This window comes from Notamacropus eugenii, chromosome 1 (genome assembly GCF_028372415.1).
Source record: "Notamacropus eugenii isolate mMacEug1 chromosome 1, mMacEug1.pri_v2, whole genome shotgun sequence".
Lineage (NCBI taxonomy): Eukaryota > Metazoa > Chordata > Mammalia > Diprotodontia > Macropodidae > Notamacropus > Notamacropus eugenii.
The window spans coordinates 553,569,827-553,589,210 of record NC_092872.1 but is presented as its reverse complement, the minus strand read 5'-3'; the positions used below and the strand labels follow the sequence as shown (position 1 = coordinate 553,589,210).

General features: G+C 36.3%; 1 protein-coding gene across 4 annotated transcripts in view; it reads left to right on the top strand.

Moving 5' to 3' along the window:
• RNF144A (ring finger protein 144A) overlaps positions 1-19,384 on the top strand; it is a 164,767-nt gene that overhangs the window by 46,720 nt on the left and 98,663 nt on the right. Inside the window, exon 1 of one of the 4 annotated variants that reach the window (XM_072634285.1) lies at positions 1-19,384. This exon is cut by the window's left edge and continues 14,536 nt beyond it; it is cut by the window's right edge and continues 20,737 nt beyond it. The exons of the other annotated variants lie outside the window; for them this stretch is intronic. The gene's annotated coding sequence lies outside the window, so the exon portion shown is untranslated. 4 annotated transcript variants of the gene reach the window in all.

Genomic DNA, 19,384 nt, shown 5'->3' with positions numbered 1-19,384 from the left:
TCATATCCCCAGTAGTAAAATCTTAACCTATTTTTGTTGGTTTGTTTTATTGAAAAGACAAAGATGATGAGCTGGAGTGCAGATTTCTAGTTGTCTTTGGGAAAAGGATCTTCAAAATAGTGTCACTTAATAGATAATTCCAAAACATACTGAAGTTTCCAACCTAGCTTACAGAACGTGGCTTTCAGGTCAGTCTAGCTAATGATTTCCTTCCTGCCCCAGAGGGGAAGGTGGGGCACGGTGGAGCCAGGGAGTTAGTTATTGAAATTGTTTAGATAAAATGCTGACTTCACTTTAGCATCCTTCAGATATCCTTTACTTCTTTGTAAATTCCTGTCACTATCCCCAAGTCACAGTTAACGTAGATAGCCAAAACGGGCCAATGTAACTGTAAGCTAGGTTGACTCAAAACCTTTAGGAGAGCTGAGCTGTAGTCCTGACTCCCACTCCCTAGCCAGGTGATATTCATTAACTCAAGTCCCCTCTCTGGGTCTCCCTTTTCCTGGTAAGATGAGGTGGTTGAGCTAGATGATCTCAAAGGTTGCTTTCTGCTGTTTTGGTTTTAAATATTCAAAATATTCCGTCATTCTCTGTTGATATTCAGTATGGTTTTATTTTTTTTCTAAATCCTAGATAATTGATTTGCAGTTGGAGGGGGTGTTAGTGCAGAAGGTTATTGTGGTTGGTCTAGCACCACTTGCCTCCACATTTTCAAGTGGTTTGTTTACTGTCTCCAAAGGAGAGGGAGAACTGAGTAATGTAATGATCTTTTATTGTACTGTGTAATTGGCAGCTGAGTAATCTGAAAGTAGTTGGTCTTTATAACATCAGACTCTCTGGAAGGAAAAGTACTTGATATTAAGTACCTGGAGGGGTTTTTTTTTGGTTTGTTTTTTGACACCAATGAGAAAATGAAAACAGCCACCTTTTCATGTTTGTAATCAAATTTAAGCTTCATATGTAGCAATCAATTTCTTGTTTAAAATTTATGTAACATAGACTCTAAGATGCAGTTGATGTGTTTGGTTAGTTTTGCTGAATTGTTTCCTCTTAATCTTTGACTCACTGGATTGGGGAGGAAAAAGGAATATATTCAGAAATTAGATGATATTAAAAAAAGATAAATAGAACTAAATAAATTAAAATGTATGTTGGAGTTAAATCTGGCAGTGGGTTTCATAACACCTTATAATACATCCTGGTGGGATGGTTCTGCTTACCAGACTTGTTTCAATATAGCAATCAATGACAAAGAGTTTAAGTGCCTTACATATATTTAGGACTTTGGGGATGCAAGTACAAAAATAAGCCAATCTGTGCCCCTTAAGAAAAATATTCTATTAGGGTAAGGGATCTTAACCTTTGTCGTATCATGGTTCCCTTTGACAGATTGGTGAAGCCTATGGACCCCTCCTCAAATTACTATTTTTAATGAAAAATACTAAATTTCAATTAAAGATTAGTAAAAATAAGGATATAATTTTTCACACCGAAATTCATGATCAACCTAAAATCTGTTCACAAAATAAGTCAATGGACCTTACGTTGAGAATGCTCATAATTTAGGAAATAAAACAAGTATAAGAGATCTATGGCCTCCCTTCCCAACTCAGTTTTTCTCTGGGTTATGAGTTTCATTCTTTAATTTTTAGGCAAGTTAATCATAATAAAGGACTATTAATTTGCTCAAGGAGAAGTAGACAATTGTGGTTGATATTTGGATGGGCTGGGTAGAGGAGAGCTGAAAGGAAGTGTTTGGAATTCTGACATATCAGCAATATTGTTATAATCCAGGTTCCTTTCTACCATCCCATTCATTTTTGTAGGGATACATGCCTTAGGGATGCATGCCTTCCTGAGTTGTATTTGGTACCTAGCAATTAAACCAAGTGGGCCTCAAATAAATGGGAAGGAATAGAGTTCTATCTCAGCCCTTCTAACTTTGAAATTCCAAAAGGGGAGACTGATGATATGAATTGTCCTACAAATGTAGCCTTTCAGCTGGGATATTTACACCCTTTTATTAAAAAACAAAACAAAACAAAAAACAGAACAAAACATCAAAACTAAGTAAAATCACAATTTGTAGTGTTTATTGCATCTCCAAAGTTCATGGTCAACAATAAAAATTGACAAGTTCTCCTTTGTGTTGGGGATATACCTATTTTTTGAGTAATGATACTATTCTGGTATGAAACTGTTGGTATCTTGGCCCATCTCTTGTACATAAACCCTTCCTGGGACTTTTTGATTTCCTGTGTGATGAGATTTTAACCTTCTTTTATCACGATTCGTGTGTCTGGTCAACATGAATGTGTTGAAGCAGACTTTGTCTGAACTTTGTGGTGTTTCCCACCTATTCTTATTAACAGGGGTTGTTCTGTAAGGGTTAGGAACCATTCATCAAAGAGGTACTGATATACAGACATGATATAATTGAATTGAAGAGAAAGAATTTACACAAAACAAGAAAAGGGAGCAGAAGAATAAAAGAAAACCTTTGAAAAAAGAGAGAACTAGCAGTGTGGAACTATTGAAAGCGTTAGAGATTTTGCACCAGAGGGTCTGGATTCATACCAGCTGTTAATACATGTAGAACAAGTCACTTTTCTAGAGCAGAAAAGAACCTCAGAAGCTATCCAGTCAAATCCTTCCATTTTACAGATAAGGAAACGTAGACCCACTGAAGTTGCTGGATATGGCCAAGGTCACGTATCTGCTAAGGGAAAGAAATGCAATTTAATGTCAGGCTTGTTTCTTCATCTATAAAATGTGAGATAAGAAGAGCAGATCTCTTCAATTCTCTTTCATTTTGAAATCCTATCCTGTAAAATAAGATAGTGGAAATTTTTTAAAATAGTATTTCAGGTAAGCAATCCATTTTAGTGAATTGCAAGTTTAACATGAGTCTGTGTCTTTGTCACATCAGTCTGGTTTTATTTTCTGTTCCCTTTTCCTTTGGGTTGTTCAGTTGTGTCTGACTCTTAACCCCATTTGGGGTTTTCTTGGGGAATAGACTGGAGTGCTTCGCCATTTCCTTCTTCAGCTCATTTTATAGATGAAGAAACTGGGACAAACAGAGTTAAGGGACTTGCCCAGGGTCACACAGCTAGTAAGTGTCTTGAGGCTAGATTTGAAATTAGGAAGATGAGTCTTTCTGACTCCAGGCCCAGCACTCTACCCCTGAGCCACCTTGCTGTCCTTGAGGGGTCATAGCGATTATTTCATCAAACTTTTCATTTCTTGGATGAGGAAACTAAAGCTCAGAAAAGGGACTGTTGTTTTTTCTAAAGTCACAAACCTAGCTTATAGCTTTTGACAGGATGTTTAATGAGGCTTCTATTGGCAGACTCGTGGACAAGATACAGAAATGCAGACTAAATTGGAACACAGTTAATAAAATTTCATACTTGTTAAATGACTCTCTTCCAATGAATGTATTGATAAGATCCTGGAAGCAAGTCTATAGGCGCATTTCTCATATTTCTCTCACATGTCTTTCGAATCCAAACTTGGTTATTATAATTCTACAACACTGACTTTCAGTTTTGTTGTTGTTCCTTCCATTGTTGCAATAACTGTGTAGATCGCTCTCTTGGTCCTGCTTAGATTGTGTAATTGTCCCTATGCCTCTCTGTATTCTTGTCATTTTTTATGACAGTAATATTCCATTACATTTCTATACTACAATTTGACTATTCCCTAGTTAATGGGCTTCTATTATTTCCAAGTATTTGCTACTTCAAAAAACATTTTTATAAATACTTCTGTATGTATTGAATCATTCTGTCTTTGATGTTCTTGTATATACACACATATATATGTGTATATGCATATATACACACATATGTATATGTGTATACATGTATATATTATGTATGTACATAAACATATAAAATTTCTGATATAAAAGAGATGGACATTTTAATTACTGTAGTCTAGATTCTAAAGTTCCAAATTGCTTTTCAGAATGGTTAGATCAATTCAAATCTCCTACCCAAATATATTAATGAACCCATGTTCCCACCAGCCTTCCAATACTGACTCTACAAACCAAATTCAATAATTAAGTGTATGATAAACTTGATAATAAAATTATCTGGGGAAGAATTACTTATTTGACATAGTAAGCTCTTTAAAAATAATCCTGCTTTTCTAGTCACTTAAATTTTCACCTGTGTTTCTTTATTTCTCCCCCTCAGACATTCTTTTTATCAAAGAATTTAAAAAGAGGAAGAAAAAATAAACAAAATGGATGAATACATTTTTTTTCTATTTTAAATTGAGTTTTATTTTCAGTTCTGTATTCTTCTCTCCTCCTTCACCCACTGAGAAGGCAAGAAAAACAAAACACATTATAGTTATATAGAGTTATGTACAACAATCCCTCCATTAGTCATAATAAAAAAGAAAATGATGAAAGAAAAGAAAATATGCTTCAAGCTGCACTCTGATTCCTCTGTCTACCAAGCAGATAACATGTTTTCATCATGAGAACTTCGGAATTATGGTTGGTCATTGTGTTGCTCAGAGTTCCTAAGTCTTTCAAAACTGATTACCTTTACAATATTGTTGTCCATGTGTAAACTGTTCTCCTGGTTCTGTTCACTTTGCATCAGTTCATGCAAGTCTTCCTAGGTTTTTTTTCTGAAATCATCCCCTTGATGAATAAATTTTAATAGTGTAACACTATATGCAGTATTCCCATATGTGAATCTCCCACCTCTGCAAAGGAGTGAAGAAGAAGAGGTATCTTTTGTCTTTGTGACCAAGCTTATTCTTTGTAAAATAGTAGGTTTTTCATAAAAGTTAAAATTAGATCTAATTGAAAGATGCCATGCTCATTACATTTTTAGACTGAGAGAAATGGTTAATTTAGTGGGTGATATAATTGAGTTTAAAAAAATGAACTGAATAGTAGAGATATGGCTTAATAGCAGTTCCTATGAAAATTAGGAATTTTATTGAGCCTTAAGAATCAAGAGTATGTTGGGGTTATTCCACTTGCATGTTCATGTAAAATACTTCATTCAAAGCTTTCTTTAACTGCTTTACCCATTCCAGGACTAATTCATTAACTTATTTATTGATTTGTTTATTTTGCTAAAATGTACCTACTTTGCTTTTATTAGTTTTTTTAAATTAATTTGTTTTCAGTTTTCTAAAATCACTTCCATGTATCCTAGATTTTTCTCCCCCTCATTCCCCCCTCCTTTCCTGAGACAGTGTACAATCTTATATAGGTTCCTTTTTTTTCCTTTTTTCTTTTATTTAATTTCAGTGTTCCACAATTACTACCATACAACCTAGATTTTTTCTTTCTTTCCCTCCCCCTCCATCGCCCCCACCTCTCTCCCATTCCCCAAGATGGCATACAATTTTATATAGGTTCTATACATACATCCCTATTAAATGCATTTTTCACAGTAATCATATTGTATAGAAGAATTAAAATGAATGGGAAAAATCATATAACAAACCAAAACTTAATACAAAAGAAAATGATCTGCTACGATCCACGATTGAATTCCATAGTTCTTTCTCTGGGCATGGAAGGCATTTTGCCTTAAAAGACCATTGGGAATTTTTGAAGTCCTTGCATTGCAGTGAGGTTCTAAGTCTACCAGAAAAAGTCCTTGCACACTGTGGTTGTTTTCTGTGTACAAAGTTCTTCTGGTTCTGCTCCTTTCACTCAGCATCAGTTGATATAAGTCCTTCCAGGCCTCTCTGAAGTCTTCCTGTTCAACGTTTCTCATAGCACAATAGTATTCCATTACATTCATATGCCACAGCTTGTTCAGCCATTCCCCAATTGATGGGCATCCCCTCAATTTCCAGTTCTTGGCCACCACAAAGAGAGCTACTATAAATATTTTTGTACTTGTGGGACCCTTTCCCATTTTTATGATCTCTTTAGGATACAGTCCTAGAAATATTGCTGGGTCAAAGGGTATGTATGCACAATTTTTGTAGCCCTTTGGGCATAGTTCCAAATTGCTCACCAGAATGGTTGGATCAGCTCACAGCTCCCCCAATAATGAATTAACTGTTCCAACACTCCCACATCTTCTCCACTATTTTTATCATCTTCCTGTTTTGTCATGTTAGCCAGTCTGATGGGTATGACATGGTACCTCAGAGTTGTTTTGATTTGCATCTCTCTAATTAATAGTGATTTAGAGCATTTTTTTATATGATGTTACATAGCTTTAATTTCTTCCTCTGAAAACTGCCTGTTCACATCCTTTGATCATTTATCAGTTGAGGAGTGACTTGTATTCTTGTACATTTGCCTCAGTTCTCTATATATTTTAGAAATGAGGCCTTTATCACAGATACTAGTTGCAGAAATTCTTTCCCAATTTTCTGCTTCTTCCTAATCTTGGTTACATTGGGTTTGTTTGTGCACAAACTTTTCAATTTAATGTAATCAAAATTATCCATTTTGCACTTCATAATGTTCTCTATCTCTTATTTGGTCAAAACTTTCTCCATTCTCCACAAATGTGACAAATATACCCCTTGCTTCTCTAATTTGTTTGTAGTATCAATCTTTATATCTAGATCATGTATCCATTTGGACTTTATTCTTGTGTATGATGCCAGGCATTGGTCTGTGCACAGTTTCCACCACACTGTTATCTAGTTTTCCCAGCAGTTTTTGTCAAACAGTGAGTTCTTATTCCAGAAGCTGGGGTCCTTGGGTTTATCAAACAATAGATTGCTATATTCATTGATTACTGTGTCTTTAGTACCTAACCTATTCCACTGGCCTACCCCTCTATTTGTTAGCCAGTAGCAAGTGGTTTTGATGATTTGTAATACAATTTGAGATCTGGTAGGGATAGTCTACCTTCTCTAGCATTTCTTTTCATTAGTTGCCTTGATATTCTGGACCTTTTGTTCTTCCAGATGAATTTTGATATCATTTTTTTTTTAGCTCTAGAAAATAATTATCTGGCACTAAATAAGTAAATTAATTTAGGTAGAATTGTTAAAATGTACCTACTTTGAAAAAAGAGCACAGTCAAGATTTGGAGGTTATAGCTTTCAAATTAAGAGCTGGTTACATACAGTTTTGTTATTTGGTAAATCAGACTAATCGAGTTGTTTTCTTACCAGGTTGTTCTGAATTAAGAATAGGGTTGGGATGGGAAGCAAATATATGAATTCAGTAATTACTATTTTTGCTCACAGTGAAGCTTCGTTTCTTGAGCCATGAATTATCTTTAAACAAACAGTTTAAGTAATAGTTTGGATATTTTATGTCTATTTTATTTCTCCACCCCAGTGATGTTGCTGAAAATGGATTCCAGTGGACATTGGTTCCTTTGGTCTTCCCAGAATCTGAAAAGACCAGTGTCCTGTGGTTTGTTTTGGGAAAAAGCACAGATTGACCCTGGAGAATTTTCCAATGTCCAAAATTGTCCAAAAATGACTTTTTAAAAGAATTTTAGAAATCACAATTTTTTTTAAACAAAGACTTCAAATGCAAACTCCTCTGTTTCTTCCTCTGTGAAGGTGGAGATTAGAACAGAGTTCTTCTTCCCAGTTTAAATCCTAAGAGTTATTTATTTCTCTTCATTTGCCCACTAGGTTTTCCTATTTGGCAGTCTTTCTTTTATCTTAATCTTCACATTTCTAAAATAAAACTCGTCATTCCTTCTTAAGCCCTTCCTCCCCCTGATCCACTCTACCCTCGTGCTTACCATTCTTATATTTGTAAGGTCAGATGCTTTTTAGTGATGTTTTTATGTTTATTTATTTATTTATGCATACATTCAATCCTTCTTTGATTTCCTGATATTTGTCATTTTGAAGATAGGCTCCTTTTATGAATCAAGATGCTTCATTCTTTTTACTTTGATCCTCAGTGTAGAGCATAGTGTTTGGCACATAGTAGGCTCTTAATAATGCTTGTCAATTGATTTCTTATGGTGGCATTGTATTCCATTCTGTTAGTATACCACAATTTACTCGTCCATTACCCAGGTGATGGATAATTACTTTGTATCCAGATTTCTTTTGGGTGTGAGTGAGGGACAACCACTTTTAAAACAGGGTATTTTTAAAATGTATTTTAAAGTTTTGCTAAAGGGTACATAGTCACTTTGTCTCCATTATTTTGCTACAAGAAGGTTTGCAAAGCACTTTATAGGTTCATACATATGCAACCAACCCACTTATGTTACAGACAAGGAAACTGAGCTTTAGGAAGATTGTGACTTGTTAAAGGTTTCCAAACATCAGAAGTCAGATTTGAACATAAAGTTCTTTGCCTCTAGAATTGGTAGTCTTAACCTGTCAAACGTATTAGTTAGGATAGTCTCAACAGATGAAGAAACAAAAGTACCTAGAAATTAAGTGACTTGCCCAAGGTGATTCAAAATTTAGGACTTCTAATTCTTAGTCATGTACTCTTTCTTTTTAATTTTTTTTGCCGAACATTTAAAAAAGAAACCATAAACACTTCAGTATAGGAAAAAAACAGCAACAAAAGATGTTTGTATATGAACTGTGAACTTCTGATATATATATATACGTACATATATATGTACGAATATATATATAGTTTAAATATCTATTTATATATAGTATAGCAGGAGTAACTTGTATTACTGATGTTTTCTGTCTCCTTTCAAAATTTCCTTCTGCTCTCTTCTTTCTATATTTTTTTAATGTTTCATTATTGCAATTACTTTTTAAAATGGTGGGACCAGATTAAGACACAACTCTACCATGGTACATTAACCTGCCTCTTCAATAAATGTCAGTTTCTTTCTTTTTTTTGTCGTGTTTGTCAATCTGATGAGTGCGAGGTAGAACTTCCAGGTTGTATTAATTTTCATTTTCTTATTTGTGATTTGGAGCAGTTTTTCATTATTTGAAAAGTGCCTATTCGTATCCTTTGGTTTTGTAGCAGTTTCCCTTATATCTTGACCAGCAAATCATTAAAAGAAAAATTTCCTCTAAGGATTTTCCCCAGTTAACAATGGTTATTAATAGAAGGTAGAATTTAGAAGGAAGGCTAATAGTTTGCATTTCATCTTTTGACAACAGCTTATTTATATTCTTTGACAACTTATTTATTGGGAAATGATTTATCATTTTAGACATTTGTGTTAGTCTTCTATATGTTTTGGATATTATAGACCTTTTTAAGAGGTATTTGATACAGAGATTCCCTCTCCCCAACACCCAACGTTCTTGTTTTTCTTTCCCTTCCCTCAAAAAGGTGCTAAGTTCAGTTGTTTCTTCTGTTACTGCTGGCAGACTTCAAGCACTGTTATCACCCTCTAAATTTCCACATCCTAGGGGCAGATTTCTAGTTACTCCACCCAGCAATGTGGAAAGATGGTTTTAAAAAATCAGAGACCTCTAAGCAGGGTTTCTTTTCCAGAGTCTTCAGTCTCCACTCCACCCCAGCATCCCTCAAATTGGGAGCACCTTTGTTTAATCTTTTTTTTCTTCAGAGAGCTGGTTGTTAGTCATTTACCAGGATACCCCTATCATTTCTTTAATGTTTAATGACGTGCTGATTTTTCATGACATCATTTACGTTGCCCTTCCCTTCTCTATAATCTTTCACGTGCTTATGCCTTACCTTTTATTCCTCTTACCTTCCCATTGTAATTCTCTGTCCTCTCACAGTGCTTATAGATACTCGATATTAATATTTGTTGAGTAATGAGTTGTTGAATAAACCAAAATCATTTTCAAATCTACTTTGAAGAAAAACAAGTCAAAGGCTAGAGATCCCCAAATCCACTTTTCACAAAGTTGGACCACAAATGAATAGGCAGAGCCAGTGCTGATTTTTAGCTAATGAGCTATTTTTTTTTTTAGCCTCAGACTAAATGGGAACATGCTCATTTTCATAAAGCAAAAATCAAATAGCAAACTTAATACCAATAGGCAGCTCTTTATCTGAGAAAACTTAGGTATTTTCACCCACCCCCCTTGCTTACTTTAGATTAGAATGTTAGGGTCTTCTTTCTTCTTTAAACCCTCCTTAATGCTCCCATGTCCCTTGTTTTTTGTAATATTTTCATTTTGAAATTACCCCTCCCTCTGCCCTCACAGCATTTGGCTGGGGTGGGCTTGGGTACTGAATTGAAGTAAGAAGACCCAAGGTGTAGGTTCCTATAATGGGTTGATAGAAAGGGAATATTGCAGTGTGAAGAAGTCATTTCCCTTGGCATTGACTTCCTTTTTATAGATCTTTCCGTTCCTAGCCTCTCTAGTCCATGTGCCATCTTAGCAAAGAGAATTGTTGCTTACTGGATGTTCATCTTGATTAAGTAAGTAGGCCATCATCCCCTATTAGAAGTAAACTTAATAACTGGATGATATCCAGAATCAATTGTTCCATGTCTTGCTGTACTATTTTGGTTTGGGGCTTTTCTGTTGCTGTGGGCTCCACTCTTCCCTGAGTATTGACCATCTTACAAATCCTTGTTTTTGTTCTGGTATATGTACAGGAAAGGGTGAAAGGTCACAGAGCACAGATTGGTCCATTTGCATATCCCAATATCAATGGGAAAAATACCACAGCCATATTCTCTACCTAATGTAAGACAGTAGACTTGGAGCCAGAAGGTATAGCTGATCTTAAAGTTGAGAAATCTAGCTTAAGGTCTTATAGCTGTTATAGTAATTGTGAGAATCCAAGCCAATCACTGCCTCTATGTTAGTTGCTCATCTACAAAAAGGGATGATAATACCTGTTATTAAGAGACCAACGTTATAGAAGATTTTATAGATTCAGTTGTAGTGGACTGAATGCTGGCCTTAGTTGTAAAAATCTAGGTTCAAACCTTTGCTCTGATACTATTTGTGTGACCATGGGCAAAATGACTTTTCAGAGTCAGAGTTCTATCCTTTTAAAAATGAAAATAATGTCTATAGCACTTACCTCACAGGGTTGTTGTGAGATCCAGATGAGAGTGATATGTCAAGTGATTTTTAAAATTATAAATTATTATTTTTATCCATCTCATCCTTTTCATGATTTTTGATAGATTATGATGAAAATGGTCCTGGGAAAAATCATTAACCTATTATTTTTTATGTCTAATGTATTAGCAGGCAATGTCATAAAATAATTGCTTTTTTTGTTAGATAGTAAAAGTATGATATGCAGGCTTGTCTTTTCCATAGGCTCACTGAAAGCATCTTCAAGACGGACACCTCCAGTGGCTGACAGCATGATCACGGGGATGTTAGTTCGTGAAAGATAGTGAGCTTCTGATGTTTAATATATCCACCAGGAGCTCGTTGTCTTTCATAAATTAATAGACGAAAAGTCCCCGTACTACAGTAGAGACCTCAAATATCCTGATGGGACCTGGACAACCATCACAGACTGCACTGTTTGCCCACAATCGCCGGAAAATAATATTAAGCCATACAAATTTAAGAACAATGTGTTTAGTATATGTTACCATACAAAATCACATGATCTTCAAGCTATGTGGAATGAAAAACTTTTAAAATATAAAATTCTAAAGGAAGAAATTAGAATCATGTGTAGACAGGAAAAGAGTTATTCCATCCTATTATTAGTAGTAGTAATAGTAGTAGTAGTAATAGTTGTAGTAGTAATAGTAGTAGTCGTAGTAGTAGTAGTAGTAGTAGTACTGTTAATTTGTTCTCTTCTTATTTTATTGGAATTCAAATAGAATTAGTCTTTGGATAATTACTATCCTATCATACACACACACACACACACACACACATATGCATATATATGTGTGTCCGTGTATGTATTTTCATATTCATTGTTTGTGGACTGTTGTACAAGTAAGCAAGATAACTTTTTTTTGCATTTGACTAAGAGTATTGGGCTTCCTTCATGTTTAAGTTACCGTAAGTTACATAATTCCTGTTCATATTTGATCTAACCTATGTTAAGAATGAAGTTATTTCTTATGATTTTATAGCATAGATCTGCATGCAGTGGGTTATTGTATAATCTGGAGCTGAAGAATACATTGGCAAACACCACCACCACCAACAAAAACATATGAAGTCCTTGCCTACAACTGTTGAGATCTTTTTTCTAATTTCATGATAAGGTGTTGGCGCACAACCAAAGTATTCCTATCTTCAATCAGGTTCGTGTGCATTGGTGGGTTTTCTGCTACAAATGATCAGCACCTTCCGTACCAAAGCATTTCAAGCAGGTGGGGTATGGGTATTTCTGGTATGTTCCGATGTATCTTGTACCAGAACATGAAGGGATGCCCCTCCCTCTGCTGTTCTCTCTGCCAAGATGATTATCACAGTGGTTTCAGATAGGCCTATGTATAATGCTGGACTGGTTCATCTCTTTCTTACATTCATAGGAGCAGGCATATCCCATTGGTGGCTGGGGTGCTATGCCAGTTGGCAGTCTTGCTAGAGTCCCATTGACCAGTGTCTAATGGTTTCTTCCAGGCATCTTTACAGTTAGCTTAGCAGTCCCAACTGCTATTCTCCCATCATATGGATAATGAATTTGACTTTTAAGGAGATATTCGTTTATTAATATTATTATTAGCTTTAATTGATTATTGTTCTTGCTGTTAAGCAATATTTTTAATGTTTATCAAGTTCTTCTCTGATACTTCTGTGTCCTTTTGAGGTAATCAGTATCCTGTAAGACCAAGCCAGTGGAATGTAGACTCTGGCAAGTTCTAATCTGGAAAGTCTTTGAACATGGTCCTGATAACAGACTGTGCATGCTGTCTGAGGAATCACCTAGTCACAGATAGACAGACTTTTCAGCAGCTCGTCAGCCCTTAAGAGATGAATTCTTTGGGCAGTGACCAAAAAAAAAAACATGTTTCTGGATATTGCTTTAATAACCTAAGTTATATAGTACATTTTGTAGACTGTTAAATTCTGAATTTCTCTGTGATGTCCCCAGTAGCTCATCAGTCACTCACAAACTACAGAAGCTTTGAAGGTCAGAAATCCTGTGTCTCCAGGGACTAGGGCAATTTAAGATCCAGCACAAGTCCTTCCAGAATTGAGGGGACGTTATAGAGGGGACTTATGCTTCATGTAAGGATTGGACAAAGTGACTTTTGAACTCTTAAGATTCTGATCATCAGCACACATTAATCTAGAGCTTTCTCTATATACAGCATTGTACTAGATGGTGGGAGCATAAAGCTGTACTTAGCTATAATCTGGATTTTACAATCCCAATAGTAGAGATCACATGTACTATTCAAAGTAACATATGCTAAATAAGAGGTTGGGGGAAGCTTTAATAGGAGTTCTGAGGAGAGGAAGGGAGAAAGAAAGAAAGAGAAGAAGAAAGAAAAAGAGAGATAGATGGAGACAAAAAGGAAGAGAAGGGAGGAGAGAGAGAAGAAAGAGAAAGGAGAGAAAAAAAGGTGAGGGAAGGAGAGGGAGTGAGGGAGAGGGGAGAGAGACAAGGAGACAGAGATAGAGATAGTGAGACAAAGAATTAGTATACTCTAGTCTGGGCAGTCAGTAACATGAAGTAGTTGGAGTAGGTGATTTCCAAATTCCCTTCTAGCTCTAAAGCAGATTATCTGAGAATGTAGTAATTGACCAGTGTCTTGAAGGGTAGAATTTAAATCAGTTGGTATCCCAGGAAGGTATGGAACAACAGGAGTCAAGGCAGGTCAATATATATTGTGTATTCAGAGAATTCTAAGTATGTCAGATTGGTGTGAGTAGGAACTTTGGTTACAGGAAATTGCAGTAAAATAGGTAATATGACACCATCTTGTAGAAACCTTTGAATTCTAGGCTACAGAGTTTGAATTTGAATTTGTCTTGTAGACACTGCAGTGGTGTTAAATAGGTTTTTTGGTATGATAAAGTGGCAAATACCATGTTTAGGAAGATTAATTTGATAATAGCATTTAAGATTGAATGAATCAGCTGAAAGTATGAACAAATCAATTCAAATCTATCCCCATGTTTAGGGTGAAATCAAATGTTTTCTAATTCCTCTTTCTGCTTTAACATCATATGATTCTGTGAATGGATAAAGAAATGCAAACATATGCCTTACTGATAGTAGTTTGATCCAGTTTCAAATGGATAATAAACTATTGATCAGAGGATGACAATTTATTAGGGCTTACTAGTTTAATTGGGATATCTGAAGGCTTAGATACTGGTCCCATTTGTCTAAATAATTATGAGATCTTCACCTTATCACTTGAGACCTCTCTGCTTCAGTTCCTGATCTCTAAAATTGAGTGGTAATATTTGACCCTAGTTAGATTCTTGTCATGATAGTGTTTTGGTAGAAAGACCTGTTAGATATGGATTCAGAGGAAGTAGATTAAAATACTATCTCTGCTGTTTATTAGTGCTGTATCTTTGGGTAAGGCACTTTCCATCCCTGGCCCTCAGTTTCCTCACCTGTCAAAAATGAAAGGGTGGTATTTGACAGCCATTAAGACCCTCACTAGCTATAAATCATTTGAGCGAGGATGTGGTAGAAAGAATACTGGATATAGAGTTCAAAGCCCTCCTGATCTATTACCTCTTTGACATTGGACAAACAATTCACTTAACCACTCTGAATCTCAGCATCTTCTGTAAAATGAGGGAGTTAGATTAGATGGTGTCTAAGGGCCATGCAAGCTGTAAGTCTATAATATTGTGATCTTTTGGGGAAGGTTCAGATCTTTGATTTCTTGGGTATGAGAAACAGTGTAGAAATGCCTAACCCTGATACAGGTGGGCAGTACATCCTAAATTTATAATTCATGAGAATTGCCTGGGGTCACAAAGGGTAAGTTACTTTCTGAAAGTCACATATGTCAGAAGCAGGAGTTTATTCTAAGTATTTCTGACTCCAAGGTTCTCTCTCTATCCATTATGCTTTAGTGGGTAGAAATATTTAAATCTTCAGAAGACAGACAGTTGGGTTGTAAATATGTATTGTTTTACCAATTTTTCAGTTCCAAAAATATAGTGATAATCATGATGACAGTTCCTGTTTGCCTCTAAAAGAAGATGTTTTGTAACCTCATTTTGGGAATGTAATTAAAGATTTTGTTCAATTTATTTGACAGTTTTTTCCCCATGAAGAAAAGTGCCTTGAAGAAATGCCCACGTGAAAGTGTTCTGTCTTCTATCTTATTGACATCTTGTTTGGCTAATGTCAGGTTTGGACAGATAGCTGAACTGGCACCTTGGACCAAAATGGAAGTCCTTGGGGAGAAAGCTACTGACACAAGCAATCTGAGGTGTCCTTTTGAAATTAGCTCTTGGTACTAAAAATGAGACCATAAAAGTTTTAAATGCCACTTGGAATTTATTCTCTGATTTTTATTTTTATTTTTTGGATACTGAAATGACATATGTAGTGTGACTCATTACTATTCTTGGATAGAGTCCTGGAACAGTAGCATAGGAAAGGACCTTTAAATATGCATGTGTATGATACTAGCACTAATTATTTCACCGGGCTGTTAGGAGCAAAAGGTGTCCTGAAAACTTAAAGCATTGTTAAAATGGAGGATTATTATTATTAGTTAATCTGAAACTTTATTTTACAGTTAAAAAAAACCTGCAGCTCATAAAGGGGCAGCAAATGGCTTAAGATCATGTAGCTAATTAGTAACAGAGGCAAAGCTATGATAATCCAGGTTTCCTTAGTGTAGGTCAGTCATTCTTTTTGTTATTCTGTGTTTGTGAAACTGCTTACTGCCCCAGTGGAAATATGACCGACAGTCAGCTTTATCATTGATTCACATGACTTTAAAAGATCCTGGGAAGTGAGAAGTGAAGTCCTTTCCCTCAGGCAATATTACATCTAATTACCATCCCTCCATGTGTTTTCTAAGGTAGCTACAATGACCTGCTTGCTATTTATCACAGCCTTCCGCCTCCCTTTTCTGTACCTTTGAACTGACTATCCTCCATCCATGGAATGTTCTCTCCATCTTTACCTCCATCTCCTGAAATTCTTGGGTTTCCCTCAAGACTCAAGCCAAGGGTCGCTTTCTACATGAGGCCCTCCTGCTCCCTGCCTTAGCTGCCAATGACTTCAACTTCAAGGTTTTATTGGATTTTTTTTTTTTTTTGGTGGCAATGTTACCTTGTATCTAAGCACCATTTTGGGTTCAACCTCCCTATCATGCCACCTAACCATGAGTAAACCCCAGATCTCTGTTCTGGTCCCTCTTCTGTCCTCTCTATACCCTCTTACTCTGAAAAGAAAAAGAAAAAACTTCCCAGAGTGGACTCAGAGGGCACCTCTTCAGCCTGCCTTTCCATCCAGCACTGATTAGCCCCATCTTTTGGGACAGGGGGAGAGATTTGCTTTTCTCCCACTTTTGTTGCTTGACTCCTTCTTTCACTGGACTGTTAAAACCTTTTGTCATCATCATTTTCCTTATGTCATGGTCCTCTTTGAAAATGGAAGACAAACACAACCTGTGAGCAGTCCAAGCTACCTGAATGGGGACCTAGCCAGTTGGGTAAATCAGAAGGTAAATTTTGATGACCAGAAGATCCCCAGTTAACTTGGGGTTTACTGTCTAGATTCCTTCCTTCCTTCCTCCTTCCCTCCCTCCCTCCTTCCTAGCTCCTTTTCCTGAGGGGCTTCTCTCACTTCCATTTTTTTCTAATTAAAGGGGCCATCCTTTGACTGACATCTTAAAGAGGGCCTATTCACTGAATAGGGCTTACCTCACTCAAAGTGAGAACCTGAAAAGGCCTTAGCCTAAAGGGGCCAGTCATCCTGATGAATATCAGACCACTGGATCCAGATGACTCCAGAGGAAAAAGTGGGGCTGGTGACTTCGCACAGCCCTCCCTCACTCAAATTCAAGTCAAGTGCAAGTCATGTCATCATAATTTTCCTGATGTCATGGTCCTCTGCAAAAACAAAGAACAAGCACAACCACTCCCGTACTCAGTTTGGACAGTGCCTGTCACTTAGTAGACACCTAACCACTGCTTTTTTATTGATTGATTGCTCCAGTGGTTTCAACTATCACTTTAGTGCTGGGGGGGACTCCCAAATTTACATATCTACCCCTATTTTATCTCCTGTCTGATATGTATTAGACAGCTTAAACTGATTGTTTAATCAGTTAAAACTAGACATCTCCAAAACTGAACTCATTATCTTTCCCCTTCAATTCAGCCCTCTCCTGATATAAAACTATAAATTCACTAAATCTTAACTGAACAAAAAGCTTTAATTTGAAAATGCAACATATGACTTGAGTAATTCAATAGCCTAAGTTGAAAAGATTACCCTGGTTCTAACTGCTTTGGGAAGCCTTGAGAAGTTTCTTGAGCCAAAGAAACAAATAATTCAAAGATGGGACACCTGCCCCTTTTTTGATATTCCTTTTCTTTGATGATAGCCTGTACTTTTTTTCCTCACAAGCTGTAAATTATTTTAATAGCAATTTTTCTCTTTGTGATGTGTAAGAACCTTGGTATACAACTTAAATCTTTGAGGAGACAAATCAGTTTCTGAAATCTGGCTTAGTTCTCTCCTACTCTTCCTCTTCCTTTTCCCTCTCCTTCTCTCCCTCTATTTCTGTCTCTCATGGAAATAAAGATAGTACTTGTTTCTGGACATAATTTGCTTTGTTAGAGGAATTATTTTATTTTCCTTAACATACTACCTCCCTTCCCTCTATGGTCTGACCACACTGGCCTTCTTACAATTCCTTACACACAGTAAATACTTATATCCTTCATATTTACATGTTTCTACTGTTTGTTCTTTATGCCTATAAAGCCATTATGTGCTCCCAACTCACTTCCACTTCCTACTTCCCTTGATTCCTTCAAACTACTAAAATGCTACCTCCTAAATGAGGCCTTTTGATGCTCCCCCATCCCATTAGATAGTACTTCTCTATAATTTACCATAAGTGTGATTTTTATTTATAGTGTGCAATAATGATTTATATACATATTTTCTCTTCCACAAAAGACAAGACTCTTCAGAGTACAGACTGTCTCATTTTTGTCTTTGGGTCCCAAGTTTCTAGCTCAGTGCCTTGCCCATAATTGGCCTATAATAAAAGCTTAATGATTGATTGACTAATTTGTGTTATGCATATGCGTGTATATATATATATATGTGCATGTTTTCTTCTGTTACAATGTAATGTCTTTGAGGACCAGGGCTGTTTATTTTGTCTTTGTGTCCTAGTGATGAAGTAGAAAAGAGTGCTCCTGGAAGGTAGTAGAGCTAGCAGGATGCAGTATGTGAGATAAGAGAAAAGATGCAGGGTGTGACCAGCCAGATCAATCAGAGAAGATTATGCATTGAAGCCCTACCCTTGAATTTACCTAAATGCTTTCACAAAGCACCCCCAATTCCAGAACAACTCTTCCTTTCCCCTCTCCTATTTTCTTTGCTTACTGTATGATAAAGGCATTTTGGAGCCATGCTTTCTCCTCTCATTCTCTTTTCCCTTTCCCCCATTCCATAAAATTGTTAAAATCTTTAACTTGGCAATGCCCTTAAACAGGGCCTGCTGTTCAATCTCTCCTACATGGGAGCAGTCCAACTTGGGTGCATCACCCCAATAAATGCCTGTCTTTAGCTTGGGACTGGTGAATTCCATTCAGGACAATAGAACTCACATCTATTCCTTATCATTTCTGATGGCACTCCAGCATTCTTGGGGTGCACCCTGAACTCATCACCAGTATCTAGCACAGAGCCTGAGATATATTAGGCACTTAAATGTCTGTTGATCCATTGTTTCAAAGTTGATTGATTCCACTTTCATTTTTCCAATAAATTTTTACTTTGTTTCACATGCTTAATCATTTTGTCCACATCTCTTCTTTTTTACTTAACTTATTCTCTCATGGATCGTAGTTACTTAAGTACTTGGCTTCTCCTCCAGTGGACCTTGAGCTCCTTGAGTACAGAGTGTTTGTTATTTCTGTATCTGTGTACCAGACACAAGCCAAACACATGGTAAGCACTTAGATATTCATCCCCTGCCCAACAGTGCCATACCCAGAGTAAGAACAAGGTAAGACAGTAGGTGTTAATTGAGATCCTACTATATGCAAAGGAAAGAAGCCCTGTGACTACAAGGTGTTCATTCACTTCACTGAGAAGATGAGATTATCATGTGAAAAGGTTTTTCATTATTTGTTTTAGTTCTATAAAGTAATCCTTTGGTAATTGGTATCTTACTGAATAAGTGAATTAATTACGTAGCATTGCCATTTTTATTATATTGGCTTGGCCTATTGGTGAGACATTAATATTTCTCTAGTCATGTTGGTCACTCTCCTGTAAACAGTGTTTTTTGATTGTATTTATAGAGTTCTTAGTTACATCTTGGTAGGTAGACTCCCTAGTATTTTATAGATTTCTGTAGTTATTTTAAATAGAATTTCTCTTTCTCTCTTT